The 17355-nt window shown below is 40.3% G+C and overlaps 1 long non-coding RNA gene across 1 annotated transcript in view; it reads left to right on the plus strand.

Annotated features, from left to right (window-relative positions):
• The window catches only part of LOC113490392, a 48361-nt gene extending 31977 nt beyond the window's left edge, over positions 1–16384 (plus strand). Inside the window, exon 3 of the long non-coding RNA XR_003400222.1 lies at positions 16298–16384. This is a non-coding gene — a long non-coding RNA (uncharacterized LOC113490392). The remainder of the gene's footprint in view (positions 1–16297) is intronic.
• The last annotated feature ends 971 nt before the right edge of the window (positions 16385–17355 follow it).

Below are 17355 nucleotides of genomic sequence, written 5' to 3' on the forward strand. Positions count from 1 at the left end.
TTGTCTACCTTGCATCCATGTTGAGGAGAAATGGGTATTCCAGGTCTGAAAACTTTTGGTAGAAAGTACCCGTTCTCAGAGTTGCAAATTACTGCATTTTTCTCCTTTTTATTTCATTCTCTTAGAAGATCTGAAGTCCTGCAGAGCTGAGTGCTCATTTATTTGCTTTTAAAGATGCATTGCTGCTGTCCTGCATACATAACCCCTGAGGAGGATTCTGCTGAAGAAATAGGGTCAATTGCTAGATATTGAAGTATGCTAAAATTATTGGCTATGATTAGACCTGGCCAAAGGTTAGGAGTGGATAAATAGGTGTATCAAGAGCAGATATCTTGAAAGAACTATCAAAATTAAGTCTTACTTAAAAATATTACATCCTTATTTATAGATAATTAGGTAGATGGGTAAACTGAGTTAAATAACAAGATGCTTGTCTTGTACTTGAGCAGCAACATGAGAGTAAAATCCAAGTTAATACTGACAATCCTTTACTGAAGTTCAGTAGTGCTACTTTACATTGAAAGATATTGAAGGGCAGACCTGAACTGAGATATAGTAACTGAAGTTCCTTTCTGATGGTAATGAACCTGCTAGACACTGGAAAAAGCAAAGGTCCATGTTCTGAGACATTCATGCCAAAGCATGTCTGTCTTGTGAGATGGTGGAGTTCGTGTTTCTACATTTTTCTCTGTAGCAAGACCTGCTACCAAGAGAGAGAATGGGTTCTCCTGGAAAGGAACCTAAGATCATCAGTGACAGATCCACTTGCATTTTTATTTTGAGTTAGGAAAAAGAGTTGCTATCAAGTGTAAGAAACTGTTTCTAATTATGCACAAGAGGTAGCTCACACCATGCAGGCACCTCTGTGGAAAACTTACTCATCACAGATACACAAAAGTGTACTTTCATCAGGGATATTGCAATATGTCATTTAGCTCTTGTATGTAACACAACTAAGAAATCAAAATTAAGTGATTTGAGACTGATTATCAGGAAGGTTTTAAGGTCAAAGTAATTACATTGCAGGAGAGAGTATTACGACATTTTAAATTGCAAATAGCCGGTATCCAGATGCTGAAGTGACAGCATCTTTCTGTGACTTGTGTTAGCTGCATGAGATAAAAGTATAAAACATAAAAAAAAAAAAAAAGGCAAGCAACAGAACAAAAAAACCCCTTGGCTTGCAGACTGTCAAACCTGACATCTATTAAGCAAGAGCTAATACATGTAATGTTATATCTGTTGTATATGATGAAACTTTTCAAATAAAGATGCACCTTATTTTTGTAACAGTACTGGAAAGGAAGCAAGCAGGTTTGGGGAAAATAACTATTTAATTGAAGTTCTTGACCTGGGCAATGTATTTAATGCAAAAAATATTTAAGTCCCTAAGGCCAGTTAAGTAGAAGTCAAATTGTCAGAATGCTCATCTAAACAAGCTTAATTTCCCTATTTGCAGGGTCTGTATTCTTTGCATGTCTTGTTCAGATGTCTGCTCATTAACACATTGGATTATTAATTAATTTGAATACAACTGAGAATTCATCCACAAATATATGCTATTGCAATTAGCTATTTCTTAATTACCCATTGCTCTTTGCCTGTTTTTTATTGTTTCTTAATATTGTTTCTTTAATCAGGTAGAAATTGCAATGTCATATAGGCTGGATTAGATACTGAAATACAGATCAAAATTACACTTCTTTCAAGCAAAGAGATCAAATTGGATGACATTTACTTGCATTCTCTAAGTGATGTAAAGGGTCTGTGAAATGGTCTGGGTATCAGTGCCTTGAACAGGAACTTACAAAATGCTGATGCTCTGTCACAGCTCTGTCCTTGTAGGCAGTAATTTTAAGTATAGCTGTGGTAAGACAGGGCAGGCAAATTGGAAGCACAGACTTTACAAAGGAACTTCTTATGCAATTGGTCTGCTTTGACTGAGTAGCGAAGCTAGAGGACAATGTAGAACAATTACCACTTTAACATGAAACTCTTATCTTGCTACTCCAGGGAATCTTTGCGGTTGAAGAAAGGCCCTCCTGTTTTAAGTAGGCGATAACTGAAAACATATAGGCTGTTGCTGAAGGAGCATGTCACGTGTAAGCACAGCTTGCGATTGGAGCCTCAGCTAACGTTTCTGCAATTCTGAAGGTTGCTGGGTGGAGAGCTGGTACCAGTCCGTGGTACTGCTGGTACCTGCCTGTTTCTTATACCCTTGCTTTAGCTTTCCCCTTAAATGTGTCTCTGGCATAATTCACAGCCATGCTGAAAGTTGCCATCCTTCACACTACTAATAAAATCAGACTTCCAACCACTTACAAAATGTCTCTTTTTACTGAACTGTTGAACTGATTGATGATGTGGTTTAGTCAAAAGGTGCAGTTCATTCAGCTGTCATCATGAGAAAAGACATTTCTTTTAAATGGCTAGAATTTTGCTTAATTAAATATGGAATAAAACAATCTCTAACCTTACCATCTTGTTTTGCAATAGATAACAAGCTTAGAGCCACAATATGAAGTCAGATTAGTGTACATTTATTAAGTTTCCAACTGTCCTTTTGAAGTGAATAAGCAGTGACACGTTTTATAGAAAAAGTTAGGAAGGTGATTCTGGGTAAATAAAATGCATTTGGGTTTGTCTAAACTGAACAGCATGTCCAAGTTTAAAAAAAAAAAAATATGAAGAAAGTAAGCTTCAGTTTTCACCTCATACTAACCTTCTGTTTATCTGTCTTGTATTGGAAAAGGGTAACAAAGCTAGTGTGTTTTACTTCTTTTCCTCCCCTCTTTTAAGTTGAAAAATAAATCCCTCATACCCTTTCTGCTGTTTCTTTTTCATGATCTTATACCAGTACATTATTTGCACTGTAGCCATTCTAAGGGAATATTTCTAAAAAACTGGTTCCTCAGGGATTGTTATTTGTTTCACACTGCAGTACTAAACAAACAAACAGAAACCTCAGCCCTTTTTCCCAGTTTAGACTGACAGATGACCTTAAAGAGAGCTAACAGTGCCAGTGAAAAGGTTGTGGTCTACCAAAGATAAATAGGAATACATATATGCTATAATATAAAAGTTACAGAAAATTGGGTAATAACTGGTTTGCATTATGCCGTAACCACTGGGCTGAGTGTGCTTGAAGTCAAGTACATTTCTGTGAGTAAGAGAGGAGGAATTTGTTGACAGGAACAATTGTTAAATGCCCGTGCTTTGACCAGGGGCAAAAGAAAGCTTGATTTGTGCAGCTTTGTTTCACTGATAACGATGTCTGCTGCAGAACTGAAGCTTGTGTAGGAAAAGATTGGGTTATTTCAAAGAAAACTCAACCCGTTACTCTCAACACATATTTTAGGAGATTGTCTTGATTTGATACTCACTGAATTAGTTTGAACTAAGAGGAGCATACAGTTTTCTGAAGGAGTTGTCACAATGTTGGGAAATGGGAATTGTGGTCCTTTTACCTATCTGTTGGTTATTTACCATTTTGCAGTAAATAAGATGGATATTACTGCCAGTTTTTACACTGCCTTAGCCAGTTTTGCCCTCGATAGTTGAAACTGTGCTGAAAAACTCCTGTTTTTGAGGCTGATCAGAGAACAAATATACATGTATGTGTGTGTATATATACATATCCTCTTACTTTCCTAAGTATTGAGACTCAGGCTACTCAGTGGAAAATGGTCACACCTTGCAAAATATTAAGAGGCATCTGCAGCCAGATGGGTTGGCCATTTTGCCCAGAGAGGCTGACCAAGCTTAGGAAGTAAGTAGCAAAATTAGGGTTTACAACTTTGAGAACTTACCTTCTGTGAAGCTGGGAGAAATCTTGTTTGAAAGTATTGGCTTCGATGGAGTTCAGTGAATCAGTGAATTTTTGGGCAGCTAAGACATTTTCGGAGTGGGTTACATGCTCAGAAATGGACCCGTATAAGGTAAGCCATGCTGTTCACAGTGGAGTTCTCATCTCAGCAGAGTGTGTGCACAGCGACTGCTCTGAACATGGGCTCAACTACTGTGAATTTCCTGAAACAGCAGTTTATCAGTTGTCATGGATTACTGCTTGCACATTTTTATTACTAATGCCTGGGAAAGTTGGGTGTTTGTGCATCCCGTACTTACCTATTGTTAGTATTCACTATGACATTCTGTGAAATAGGTGGGAACAATACCTTGCTGCTTGCTGTTAGCTTTTAGTTTATCAGCTCCCAGTACCCCCTGGCTTCTTCTAAAAGAAATGGCTGGGCTGGAGGGCAGGACAGGGCAGCCTAGGTTTAGGCTTGGGGGCATATGTGGTGTGTGTGCACAATACACATTGCACAGTACACGTTGCCTTCCACAGGTCCCAGTGCTGCAGGCTGGGTGGGGAAATAAATTACTCAATTACTAAATTAGCAGTGTCACCTTGTGGGTTTTTTGCTGCTGTTTTCACTCCCTGTATGGGCCTGCTATGGGATCTTACGACCTTGCAGAAGCAAAGGCAAGGTGTAGTACAAACTACTAGTTGTGCAGGCTACCAACAAGTTGCATGGGAGAGGTCAGCTGGGAGGCTGGAAGTGGGGCTGATCTTGCTGATGACCACTTGCAATGACTCTACCTTCCCCTGTGAAACTCCCTCTCCCCAAGTCAAGGAAGACTTACAGATCTTGCAGGTATTTGGGTCAAAATTCAGAGGCTTTTAGGAGTGTGAATGTATAGCACGCATACCTAGCATGTGACTAGGAGATCACCTTCTGTATAGGAGGCAGCTGTTCTAGTGGGTTCCTGCCTTTAGAAAATCAAACGGGGTCCTTGTAATTCCTTTAAATCTGCCCTTGTTAGCTAAAGAGTCTCTATATTCATGTGGAAAATGTTCCTGGGAAAAATGGCATGCCTCTTGGCATGCAACACATTTCCCTGGCCTGTTTTACTTTGAATTGCATTGGTTGTGAATACTGAGTGGTCTACAGCAGCACCTGTGGTGTAAGGGCAAGAGCTACAGTCTTGCCAAGAACAGAGGTGTTTGCCTGATTGCACCCATATTAGAGACTCAGAAATTTTATGAAGAAAGTTTGCTCAAACTAGCACAAGTCTGCCACAAGTCAACGTGATACACTTTGATTTTGTAATATACATAAATAACCTTCATTTAATCAGCAGATCTGGTAAGGTCAAGAATAAAACTGATTAGGACATAAAGACAATAAATCAATAAAATGAATAAATAATCTTGTCTAGGATTAGAGGTTGGTGTGAGAGAGTTGGCAGGAAGTAATTAAAACACATTTACTGGGAGATTTGGTTATCTTTTATTCCTGTTATTTATTCCTCCTACTTCTAACTAATGCAAATTTCCACCCATGCTTTAACTATGAGCTGGTGCAAAACACAGCCTCTGCCCCTAAGGAATATTGAGAAGTTTGATATCTGTTCCCTCCCACACTGTTTCGTGGCTGCTCTGTAGAGGTATGCATTGCTATGGTCACTGATAGATTTTGGGAAACTTGGGAATAAACCGTGTATGTTCCACATGATGGTGATCAGAAGCCACCTGCCTTGACACCAGAAGCTGAAGAAAAATTTAATTCCTTTAGTCCCACAAACAGGTTTTAAGTGTTGGGGTTTGAATGTTAAGTAAATTTTTGTTGCCATTAATCAGTATTTGGACGCTGAAGAGGATGATACCATAAGCTTTTTAATGAGGTCACTCTAAAATTAAGAAAGTTTAGGGTTTTTTTTTTTAAACTAAATTTTGTAGAAAATTTGATCACCTTTGGGTGCATGGGACATAACTTTTGTTCTTGTGGAAACTATGTTGTTTTGTTCTGAAATACTCTGTTCTGGTATATTCTGAAATCTTACTCTGAGATGCTATTTTTCATTGTGGTCAGCTTTTTCAAGGTTTGTTTATACATAGACAAGCTGTACAGATACCACTCAGTGATACCACACAGAATTGTAAGTGCATTGTGTAGAGTGAGTCTGTCCCATTTTTGAAGAGAGGATGGTGTTCGATAGCCCCAGCTGGATTTTGTTAAGATGAGCTCTATGTAGTACTCAGCCGGTGAGACAGCACTTCACAGTTCTGCAGAGGAAAGAGCTCAAGCATCTGTCATCTTCATAGCAAGTGATAACAGAGATGAGCACAGTGGCTCATGGAACGTGGTTTTGTACAGTATTTTGCTCTGCAGTATGAATGGATGAAACTAATAATGTTTCTGAAAAGTGGCCAAAAATATATTTGTGCTGCTTGTTGTCTTTTTGATTTTCTATTTTCCTTCTTTCAGAAACAGGCAAACTGATTAACATCTAATTAACTACAAAACTTGGTCTGCAATATTTATTTTTACTGTAACTAAGGCCTAGAAAGTTGTTCACAGGGAGAAAATAATTACGTCTTTAGACAGTAGTTGTCTTTTTCCATCATAAATCAACACTAGCTTGCAGTATTTATCAACACTTTAATAAGATTAAATTTTTTTAAGTGTGTTATCTTCATTGTTGGTTTTGCTATTGGCTACTTTATTATTGCAGCAATATAACTACATACTAATCTTGCAGCTTCTGGGAGGGGCTCACAGGTCTAGAGAGTATGGGAAGTGATTTCTGTTGTTCTGTCCCACCTTGCCTCAGCAACCTGTGTGCTGCTGAGAACCAAATGTTATCACAACAGTTTCCTTCATTCTGACACTGTTTATTGCTGCAAGTCAAGACTGGAATTTCTTAAAGCTACTTTTTTCTTCAGTGCTTTTGCTTTCCCAGCAAAATGCTGCTGCCACCAAATGTTATGTCTTTTCAGGTTTTGCCCTCCCACATACTTGCTAATGGGCACTTTTGGAAGGGTTTGTGTCTGTAGCTTTTTGGGGCATAGCAGCCATATGCAAAATGCTTCAGGAGGGGGGATGATACAGTGGTGTTTACATGCACAGCGGTGTTTGTTTCAATATGAGCTAAAAACTGCCCAACCCCAAAATACACTGTCATAAGTGAGTACCACTACAGCAGCTGTAGGTCACCATATAAAGGGATTTGGGGATTATGTGCCCATCGTGCAGCAAGGCCAGCTGCCTCAAGCTCTCAGCAGAGAGGTAAATGCCATGAAGAGACATCCATTCATCCATGTCACAGTTTACAGAGAGGTTATGGTGGGAGGCACCTTGAAAAAAATACTGATGCTTTTTCATAGCTCTTGTGTGAAAGGCCACCTCCTACTTGAGACAAAAATCCCATTATTTTTGCAATAAGAAATGCTGCTGTTAACACTGGTGCTAAGAAATTTGGTTTGACTGCTTTTTATTCTACTCCTTTCCCTGACTCTGGGAGCAGACTAGATCACAGAGAGGGATATTACCATCTCTTGCAGCTCAGGGTTTCCCTGCTGTAATTATCAGCAGTTCTCTGAGTACACTTTGAAAGTCCTCTGCTGCTTCTGCAAGTCCTGCAATAACTCTGTCAGGCAAATGAAGTGCCAGATAACTGAAGATCTGCAGTCCACTTTTTTGGTTGTCGCAGTATCCACTGATAAGTTAACCTTTCCTGTTTCTATCATACTGATTCAAGAATGCGTTCTGGTATCTGAGATGTAAGATAAGGTAGTGCTGGTGACTTTGTGGTGATACTCTGCTGCATGTTAAGCCCCCATCTGCTTTTTTTTTTTTTTTTTTTTTTTTTTTTTTTTTTTTTTTTTTTTAAAAAAGCCATCCATTACAAATCTCAGCAGTAATAATGGCCACCTAGTTATTATTCTAAAGGAACTGTTGCTGTGTGATTTATGCATTAAAAGACAAATACAACAGTTCTCTTAAACCTAGCTGAGAGCTGGGTTTAGTTAAACAAATAGAGAAATGCATACAAAGTTGTGAGGCTTTATGCTGCAGCTACAGGACTTAGTTAAGGATGAAGTTTGCAACCATCCAGTTCTTTATTCGCTATCGGCTGTGAATATCGCAGTGAAGAATGTGGTGTGACTTGGTATGTCAGTTTGAGAGTTGCATGGTGCCCAGTAAGGCTTGACCAACAGTTTGGAACTGTCCATGTTTACCATCTGCTTTCCTAATTTTGTTGGGAGTAGAGACAGTGTAAACTGAAGAAGTTTTCATGGTTTTGTTACTTAAGTGCCATTTACTGTTCTTAAAATTCGTCCTTAAAGAGCATGCCCTACTTGACAGTTACTGATGAAAATAGCACTTGTCTATGTGTCTCTAAAAGCTCATGTGCCTGAGCTATCATATGATGAATTTTAGCTATACTTAGAAAGGAACTAATGCTGGCTTTCACCCTTTAAGAACTTTATTTTGATGTGTGGCCTAGCTAGTCTTTTCTCATTCTCAGTAATGTCCTATTTTCATGGCAGTCAGCGTTCAGTGGCAGCAGGTAAGGAGCACACCAAAATCTGTTGGTGTCCTCAGATAACTGAAGATAACTTTCATCTTTTTTGTATTCTTTTTTCCAATTCTACATGTGCTATAAAATAATGAACATATAGCAAAAAACCTCCACTTTGAATTGTAATATTGCTACATACATAAATCTAGTCTACCCCTAAAATCAGAGCTTTAAAATAATACAAATGAGTGTTTAACATTGCAGTTCTTAAGGTTTCTCTTCCACAACCTTTGTTTTAGTATTGTTTGCCGGATATTTCTCTCTTCTCCTTACATTTTTGTGGTGAAGCAGATACCCTTTTACTGTGTTGGAAAAGTTGTCACCCTGTTTACATGCTAGTATTTTGTACTGGTAATTCTCTATTGGTAGAGGTAAACTGTAGCAGTTTTTGTACTGGGTACTTCTGTAGTCTTTGAAAATGAGATCATATTTTCCTCAACAAAGTGTTTCCCCAGCTTAAATGATTGCAGAGAGCTTTCATCTTGGTGGCAACCTTCCTACTTGAAAGTGGAACTACATTTTTGAGTAGGGAAATGTAGAATATTTCTAAATACTGTGCAGTCTAATTTCTTTATTTCTTATTTACTGTATTGCTTAATGACACAACATATGGGATATGCCCTATGTGTAAGTATGTACATATAAGATATGTAATGGCATTTAGAAATAGAGATTGGAAAATTAAATGTTTACTTGCGGAAACTTTTTCCTACCTGACGCTTTTTCTGCTTTTGAAATTTCACTACAGGGTGATGCCAGCACACTGCCATTTTGTCCACTTTCTTGGCAACATTTTGCTACTGGATGTACATTGGGAGAAACAAAGGACAAAACATGGATTAATAATTAGCAATAAATTTGTCAGCAGTAATTCAGTTGTAACCTCTGTGCCTGTGTTTGCTATTGTATTGTGAGGAGAAAGGAAAAAAGAAGTCATTCCAGTATAGTGGAGAGGAGCAAATGGTAAAAGTTAGTATTTCCTCATGTTGATTACATAGCTTTAGAAAACTAAGAAATTAAAAGTAGTACAAGTATCTGCAAAGGTCTCTAATCCTAACATGCTGTGCTGCCTTGTAGTATTTTTGGCTGTCTATTCCCTCTCCGTAAAAATTTATAGAAGTGTAACGGTTCCCATTGCCTTCTTTGCAGCACTGGACCTGTTGTTCAGAGGAATGGGAGCAGGTGGAAGTTAGGCCTGGTTAGTCTTGGGTAAGGTGCATACATTCTTGGTGACAGAAATAGTGAAAATAAGTAGTTCCTCCAAATAAGTAAGGTAGGGAGGAAAGAGCTTCAGCATATCTAAGAACAAAGACAGGGAGAGAACTTCTGCTGTAATACCCTGCTGCAAAAGGGTGTTTTTAGACTTTGAAGGAAAATTACACTGGCTGCAGAAGGGATCTCTAAGTTCTGCTCAGACCCAGAAAAGAACCTAAATCTTAAAAGCTTTTCATTTTTATCTGACTGAGACAGACCTTGTTCAAATTCAGCTGCTCTGTTCTTGATTACGCATGGAGTGGGGAAAAAGGGGGATGCTTATAAATAAATTGTATTTTCTGTTTTGCAGTTCTTACAAGAAGACAGATGGATATGATTTTAGATCTCTATTGGTTAGTTCACTGTGGCTGGGTGTTTATCACAAATTCACTGGGGCTGGGGAGAGCTCAAAATAAGACTTAGCTTCCTGGGAAAGCAGGATGTAGATGGGAATAATCTCAACAAAGAAAGTGCCCCTCTGCTAAGACCTTGGTGGTATGGTTTGAGGAGGGCATTGGTAATTGTGCAGCGACTTATTTTGCTCTCCAGATAATGGGAGTGAATATGAAAGCCATTCTTCTCTTACGAAGAACATCTGATTTAGTTTTTTGTTTTATACATGCCACATAGTTTCTTGCCTAGGAGGGGCCTTCTGCAAAGAAACACATGAATCACACTGAAGATGCATTGTTTCATTGACAGTCCTGCTGTCTTGATCTTCAGAAGATTAAGTTCTTGTATTGCTTTTTTCCCAGCATTTGGTTAGTGGTGAAAGATGCACTGCGATCTAGCTGTATCTGTATGCTCATATGGTGACTGATAAAGATAGATCTTATTTTGCTATTTCTTTATGTATTGCTATCCAAAAATACATCAACAAAAAAGATTTTAAAGGTAACATATTTATGGATTTCCATAGAAAAGTACAGTTTTTTGCAGTTTGTGTTGGACTTGATCCACTGTCTCAGGGTTATAGGAAGGTGACTTTCAGATCCATATGTCATTTGGGGAATTACAAATTTGATTCTAGCTTGACATGTGCTGTAAGATATAGATGGCCCCTTGTTCATAGAGCGTGTCTGCTTGTGTCAGTGCCAAGATGTAGTTTTGTCTGATAGACAATTTGAATGAAAGCCGAATTTATTGGGATATGACCAACTGGTGCAAAAATGTCAGCGTGGCAAGCCTTGATGCTGTGCATAGCAATAGTACTGCACATGTCCCAACATCTGGACACCCGCTTGCTTGTGAGCACCTCTCTTTCCTGGCACCCTGTGTCAGAGAGGTGTGTGCGTCATGCCAGCAACCAGATGTGGGGCTTTACATGAGAATTTGTAGTGAGAGACATAATTCACTGAGTTGTAATGACTGGCTCCCTAATGTGAAAAGTTCTTATAAAATTAGACGATCAGCACACTTTTGTGTGCACTGGCGCTCTCAGAACTTGCCACTGTAGGTAGAGCTGTTTGAAAAAGAAGAGGGCCATGAGCATAAGATGCTGTGAATAATTAATGCAAGCATTAGCTCACATTTTCACTGAGAAGGAGGAAAACAAGTTATATGAACTGTGTTGACTCAAATTACTCAGATTAAATGACAGAGTCCCTTAGCATTAGGAACAGCTTGTTTTTATGTTAGTTTGACTAACTGGCAGAGAGGAACACCCTCTGTGAGGGACAAGTGTGTTGCCCCAACTTGTGGTCCCCTCCTTTGGGTGGGTAAGTTCTCTGCAGGAGGCCATATGCAGAAAGATGGGTTTGGCTGCATGTAAGACAGAGGCAGTATGACACTTGCAGAAAGCTGCCAAGTCTTTCTCCACAGAAGGAAGTTTGGAGATGCCCAACTAGCCTGGCTCCACTGTGCTCCGCAGCAGCTGCTGGCAGACAATCTCCAATTGGTTCATGTCAGCTCTGGGTCAAAATGTTAGCTGGGTTTGGTGATTTTCTTGCTTGCTCAGTAACAAGAGGCAACTTATGCGTGTGGTGGGGTGGCCGGCAGGCTTTTGCTGCCATGAAAGCCTGTGTCCCTCCTACCAGAGTGTGCAGGCTTGCAGTCCACAGGCTGTGGTGTGGAGACAGTGGCTTTGGACAAGGGACCACAGGAACAAGCTCACCCCTGAGAGGAATGCAGAAAGCCTCAGGGAGATGGTCTGTGGCTAGGGGAGGAGGCAAGAATAATTGTGCACAATTGCTGGTTGTTCCCCAGGGATGCTGTGTGATGGAGTGGGAGGGGAGAGCATCTTGGAGGATGTCTCGGGTGCGTTCCCTAGGCAAGCTGAAGCTGTGTGTTTGTGATCTCGGTGCAATGGCAAACTTGCTTGGGGGTGGGGTCCCCCTGTATTTCTGAAAGGCCACAGCAAGTTCTGAAAGGCCTAGGAATGGGCCCATGTTAATACTGAGGTTGTAGATGCAGTCTAGCACCTAGTAGTGATGAGTCAGTAGTGTGGGCTGTAGAGTGACATGGAGAGTAAGAATTTACAGTACTCTGTTGTAAACTGTGATAGAGGAAAAGTGAGAGGCTGGCCCTTGTAATATTGTGTCCTTGCCCCCAGAGTTTTCCATTTTCACTGTGGAAAAAGCCTGTAATTTCTCTGTTCCTGTATGGCAAGGACTGGTTGATACTGAAGTCCACAGTACATTATTATGAAAAAAAGAAAGAGAGCTGCCAGGATTTGGGTCTTGTTTTGGGTCAGGAAGCAGCATTTTAAGGCTAGATGGGGACAGAGCTGATCTGCTGCTTGGAGCTGTTTCACGTAAAGATACACCTTCGGCTGGGACCACCATGGAATAGTTAAATGAGCAAATGCTGCTAGACAGAAGTCTTTGAATTTACCAGCTGTCCCACAGCATTATGGTTGCAGTGCATGCCTTTTGTTACAGCAGATTTATGGTTACTCTGACTATGTATAGCATCTCAGACCTAAAATCAGAAGTGACAACACTGAAATTTGGCTGTCTGCCTCTAAATATGTTTCATGCTTGTGCCACCGCACATGGAACGTCACCAAAAACTAAATACTTGGGCACTTTGTAGAAGAGTTAAATTTGTCTCTTTACAAGAGTTTATGCCTTAGAATCCTTGCAGCTTGTCTTAGATGCAAAGTCTAAATGAGACTGTAGTGCATTTCATGAGCTGTTTATAAACATCCTTGATTGGTTTATTCATATCAACCCTCAAGTTTATCTACCTTTAAATTTAACTTTAAATAAACAAGTTCATTTTAAAGTATTGGAATCTGCAGATGCATTTTTTGCAACTGTTATTCAACTTCTAATGTTAAACATTGAGTTCACAAGAGAATGAAAAGGATGCGGTGTTTCATCCTGCACCCCTGAGTGAATAGATGTGATGGGTAGTTCATGTACATGCTGTAGAGGAGAAGGTGGAACTGCTTCTTGTGCCAGGCACAGTAGCTCCAGTGTTGTCAGCACTGGGAGGCTACAGGTATACTGCAGCTGGCATGCATGCATCATCCCCAACATGCATTCATTCCTCTCCTAATTTAACACCTGTTTGGGAAGCCTTTTCCTTTGTTATTGGTGCTGGATACAGATCTTTGTCACAGCAGATGAAAACACTGCTCAGCCCACATATTGTTTCATTTCCCTCTTGAAGAGTGATGAGGCTGAACTACTTCAAGCCATGGAAGTCTCAGCCCTCCTGCTTCTCCACAAGAAAAATGTGGATAGCCCAGTTGCATCCTTTGGGCTCCCTGTCACAGCAAGCATTACAACCCACAGCAATATCATACTGGCCTGAATTCATGTACTTTCATGTGACTCATTATTCACTGGCATAAACCAAAGGGAGTGTCTTCTACATCACCCATTAGGAATTTCAGGTATAAAAAAAAGATGTTTTTTACTACCCTGAATTGTGTTTCTTTTTCTAGGTTTGGGTTGGTTGTTTTTTTTCTCTCTAATATAAACAAATTGGTTTCTGAGTTATAACACTTCTGAAGGGATTTTTGGTGTTTGGAGTTTTGGTTTTTTTTTGCTTCTGTAATGTAACGTGATGACGATGATGTTGTCAGGAATTATTTCCAGAAGAGATGGGTGGTCTGAGAATGTTTGAAGGGTGTGAGGGACCTTGCAGCACTGTGTGATGGGTGCCATCTGAACATACCTGTCCGTGTTCAATCTCACAGCATGTGAGCGAAGATCACGCTCTTGCACATTAGACATGGGCCACCAAGTCAGCCCACTGGACAAAGCAAGAAGATTTTAGCCCAGTTTTGTATAGACAAGGTATCCTCTTTATCAAGAGTGACAAAAGCATACCACATATGAGGTACAGAATCCATACAAAGACTTCCTTTTACCAGTGAACACTGATCCTGATAGAAAATCACAAGAGCTTGGCTGACAGTGAGTCTGCTGGATCTTGGAGAACAGGTATGGTTACCTGAACTCCATTAGGCTGACCTGATGTGTGTTTGGATACTTGGGAGGGCTGTGTCCAACCTCTGGCCTATACTACAGAAAGCTGCTTGTACTGCAGGTTAAGTTCTGTTTTGTTTTAACTCTTCACTGGCTTGACAAAAATTACTAAAACTGATGTTTTCCTTCCCATGTATTAGCTGGTTGTTAGGGTCAAGCTCAGTTCCGCTGAAAAAAGTACTGAATATACTTTACCCCATTTTGTAATATCATTCTTGTAGACAATTTTTTGGTAAGGTGCTGTTCATGATGAGGGTCTTCCACATAGTGAGTATATATGAAAGGGTACAAATAGGGCAAGTAAAATGATCTGGGGATGGAGTTGCCATATGAGCTGGAAGGCAAGACTGAGGTTTATAAAATCATGAAGGGTGTGGATAAGCTGAATCTGCACTGATGTTCACCAAGGCCTGCAATGCAAGAATTTCATGGCACTCTGAACAATTTGTAGGACAACAGTGTAAAACAAGAAATATGCAGTGTGGGTATTGACAGCCTGGGACTTCCTGCCTCATGAAGCAGAAGAAGCAGGTGACATCAGCAGGGTCAGAAAGGGGCTAGTCAAATTCACAGGCAACTTATGCAGATATTAAAATGACACAATAAGGATATACATTTAGATGATCCCAATCCAATTATTGGTGGTGCTGGGGAGAGCACAGAAGCAGGGATTCAACATCACGCATGTGTATTCTCCTTAAATAGTATCTCTTGTTCCCACTATTGAAAACAAGATAGTCTAGATGGACCATTTGTGTCTGGCTTCACAGGGTACTTGTTATCTTTGTGTCTGCTGGGTAGTATTTTGAAATCCTTCCGCTGTTGCTTGGTACCCACAAGTCAATAATGAGTGGCTTGTGTAGAACAGCTGATTTCTTTTCTGGATCCTCCAGACCCTCTTGGGATAACTCCATATGAAGGGAAACTAAAACCCAACAGCTGATGGTAGAGCGGTCATTGATAACAAATGTGACAAAGCAATACTGGGTGAAATTCAGAAGATTGCTGGGTATATTTAGGGTAGCTAGAAGGATCCAATGCCTTCGAAAGATTTTCATGCATGTCCATTTCCTGAGCCATCTTCTGTACCGAATGCTGCTCAAAGCTCGGGTGCAGTGAGTAGGTGGCTTGGGAGAGTAAAATACAAGCTTTGTAGAAGCTCAGCTCAGATGAGGAGAATGTTTTCAAGTATGCAGAAGAAACCCCCCCCAGACCCTTATGTTACTGAAGGTCGTACATTTATTCTCTGTTTGCAGAAATAACAAGGCAGGCTGACAGCTCAATGCAAGTCTGCTTAGAAAGGGGAGCAAAGTTTACGACATCCCCATGAAAGTCACTAATGGTTAATTCCAACATAACTTGAGAATTAGAGCCTGGCAATGCGGTAGATGGGAGTTTGGTTGAAAAGCAACAAAGCTCAAAGTCAGGTCTGATTTTTTGTTTTGTTTTGTTTTGTGGCAGAAGGGAAGCACGTGCCCTGGCTGGGAGCACTCTGTTCTTTTCTTCAGCTTGCTGACTCAGGTCCCGGAGTTTCTGAGCCGTCACTCTCTTCTTAACAGAGCTTAGCTCAGCTTTTGCCTGGAGCTCTGCTGTAAAAGAGAGACCTTTTACAGGCCAATGCCATGAGTGGAGGGAGTGAGGAAGGCAGGCAGGTAAATTCATGCTGACCGTAGCCATATCTTGTTAATTAACTTGCCTGCTAAAAGGATTTACAAGGCTTCTTTAGCTCCCATCATACTGCAGATCCTGCAGAAAAAAAACATACCATAGTGAGAGGTGGCTTTTTTTTGGTTCCCTGCTTAAATATAGTCCAAAATAAATTGCCTATCATATTGCATATAGTAATAATCTCTGGATAATTTTTGTTGATGGAGAGGGCTGAATCACAACAGACTGCTGCCTGAGAGAGGCTGCTGGAAACACTGATCCCAGGGAACCTTTAGGGTGGCTGACGAAATCAGCCTTTGCTAGTGATTTATTTTGTTCAGTTAGTGAGACTTAAGCAGCAACTGAACTTGTATAGTTTTGTTTGTGATTTGGATCCAGCATTAAAAAGACATTTGCTCTAGAAAGTATGTCAATGAGTGAATTATATGATTAGATAAGTAAGTGAAATTTAAAATTGTTCACAGTTTAGCCTTATCTCAAAGTTAACTGCTCTGCGTCTGACCTGAAAAAATCCTCATATGCCTGCATTCTTACTTGGTTTTTAACTGCCTCCTTCTTGTCTGTTCCAGGTTGCATGTCTGGTTGGACTTGATGCATGGCATTTGCATGAAACCTAACAGCCTATTTCTGGATGTCTGAGCAAACATGGCCTACCCAGCAAATACTAACGGCAATGCTACAGGTAACTAATTGGGAATGCTTTTCCTCCTTTGGGTTATTAATTTAAAAAAAAAAACCCAACTTTTTCTTAAATCATGAAAGTAGCAGCAAAGGGAAGTGCAGCAGTTTAAATAATGAAAACTCACTTCCCAGCAGATCAAGAGTGTCTGTTTCCACCCCACCCCTGCCACGACACCACCGCATCACCGCTTACACCACCCCACCACCCTGATAATCTTTTAAATATTTAAAGTATAAAAAGTTGTTTGCAAAAATGTAAGGGCTGGCACTCAGCCCTTCAGCATAGAGTGCACTCTGCCTTCAAGGACCTACGCTGGCTTACACCAGAGTCAGAGGCCTAGGGGGTTGCTGCAGAAAGTCATATGGTTGTTATCCTGTGTCTGTAATTAAGTTGTGAGATTAACCAGCTCTTACATATCGAATCCCCAGTCCTTCCTGGTCACCCTTACCGGTCAGGTTAATTTTTGTTTCTTGCTTCTCAGCAAAACATAAAAGCATTTCTCAAGCAACATCAAGAGGAGGTGGTCAGTTCATTTCACTTTTATTTTAAGAGGCCCCCCTATATGTCTGGTTTGTTTGGGCGATACTCATTGAAATAGATCACTCGGCATGTTCAAAGGTTGCTGCGGAGGACTGACTGGTTAGGAAGGGGCAGAGATTGCAGGATGATTGATAACAGCACAGCAGCAGCGGTCCTCCTGCGGTCATGTCAATGTTTTCCTGTTCTCCTAATCACTACACAAACATAGCTTTAGCCCACTAAAGCTGTGTCTGGTACAGTAGGTTTATATGGAAAATTTCAAGTGCATGACAGGAGTTTGTGGGTGCTCTTTCGAGACCTAATGTAGGTAAGATGGGAAATGCATTTATCAGTGAAGGCTGCGGTGTCTGAAAGCACTTTGAATGTCCTGGGAAGGAACATTAAGTATCTTTTTTGTTGTCCATG

This window comes from Athene cunicularia (genome assembly GCF_003259725.1).
Source record: "Athene cunicularia isolate RWA chromosome Z unlocalized genomic scaffold, athCun1 chrZ_part4, whole genome shotgun sequence".
In the NCBI taxonomy this organism is placed as follows: domain Eukaryota; kingdom Metazoa; phylum Chordata; class Aves; order Strigiformes; family Strigidae; genus Athene; species Athene cunicularia.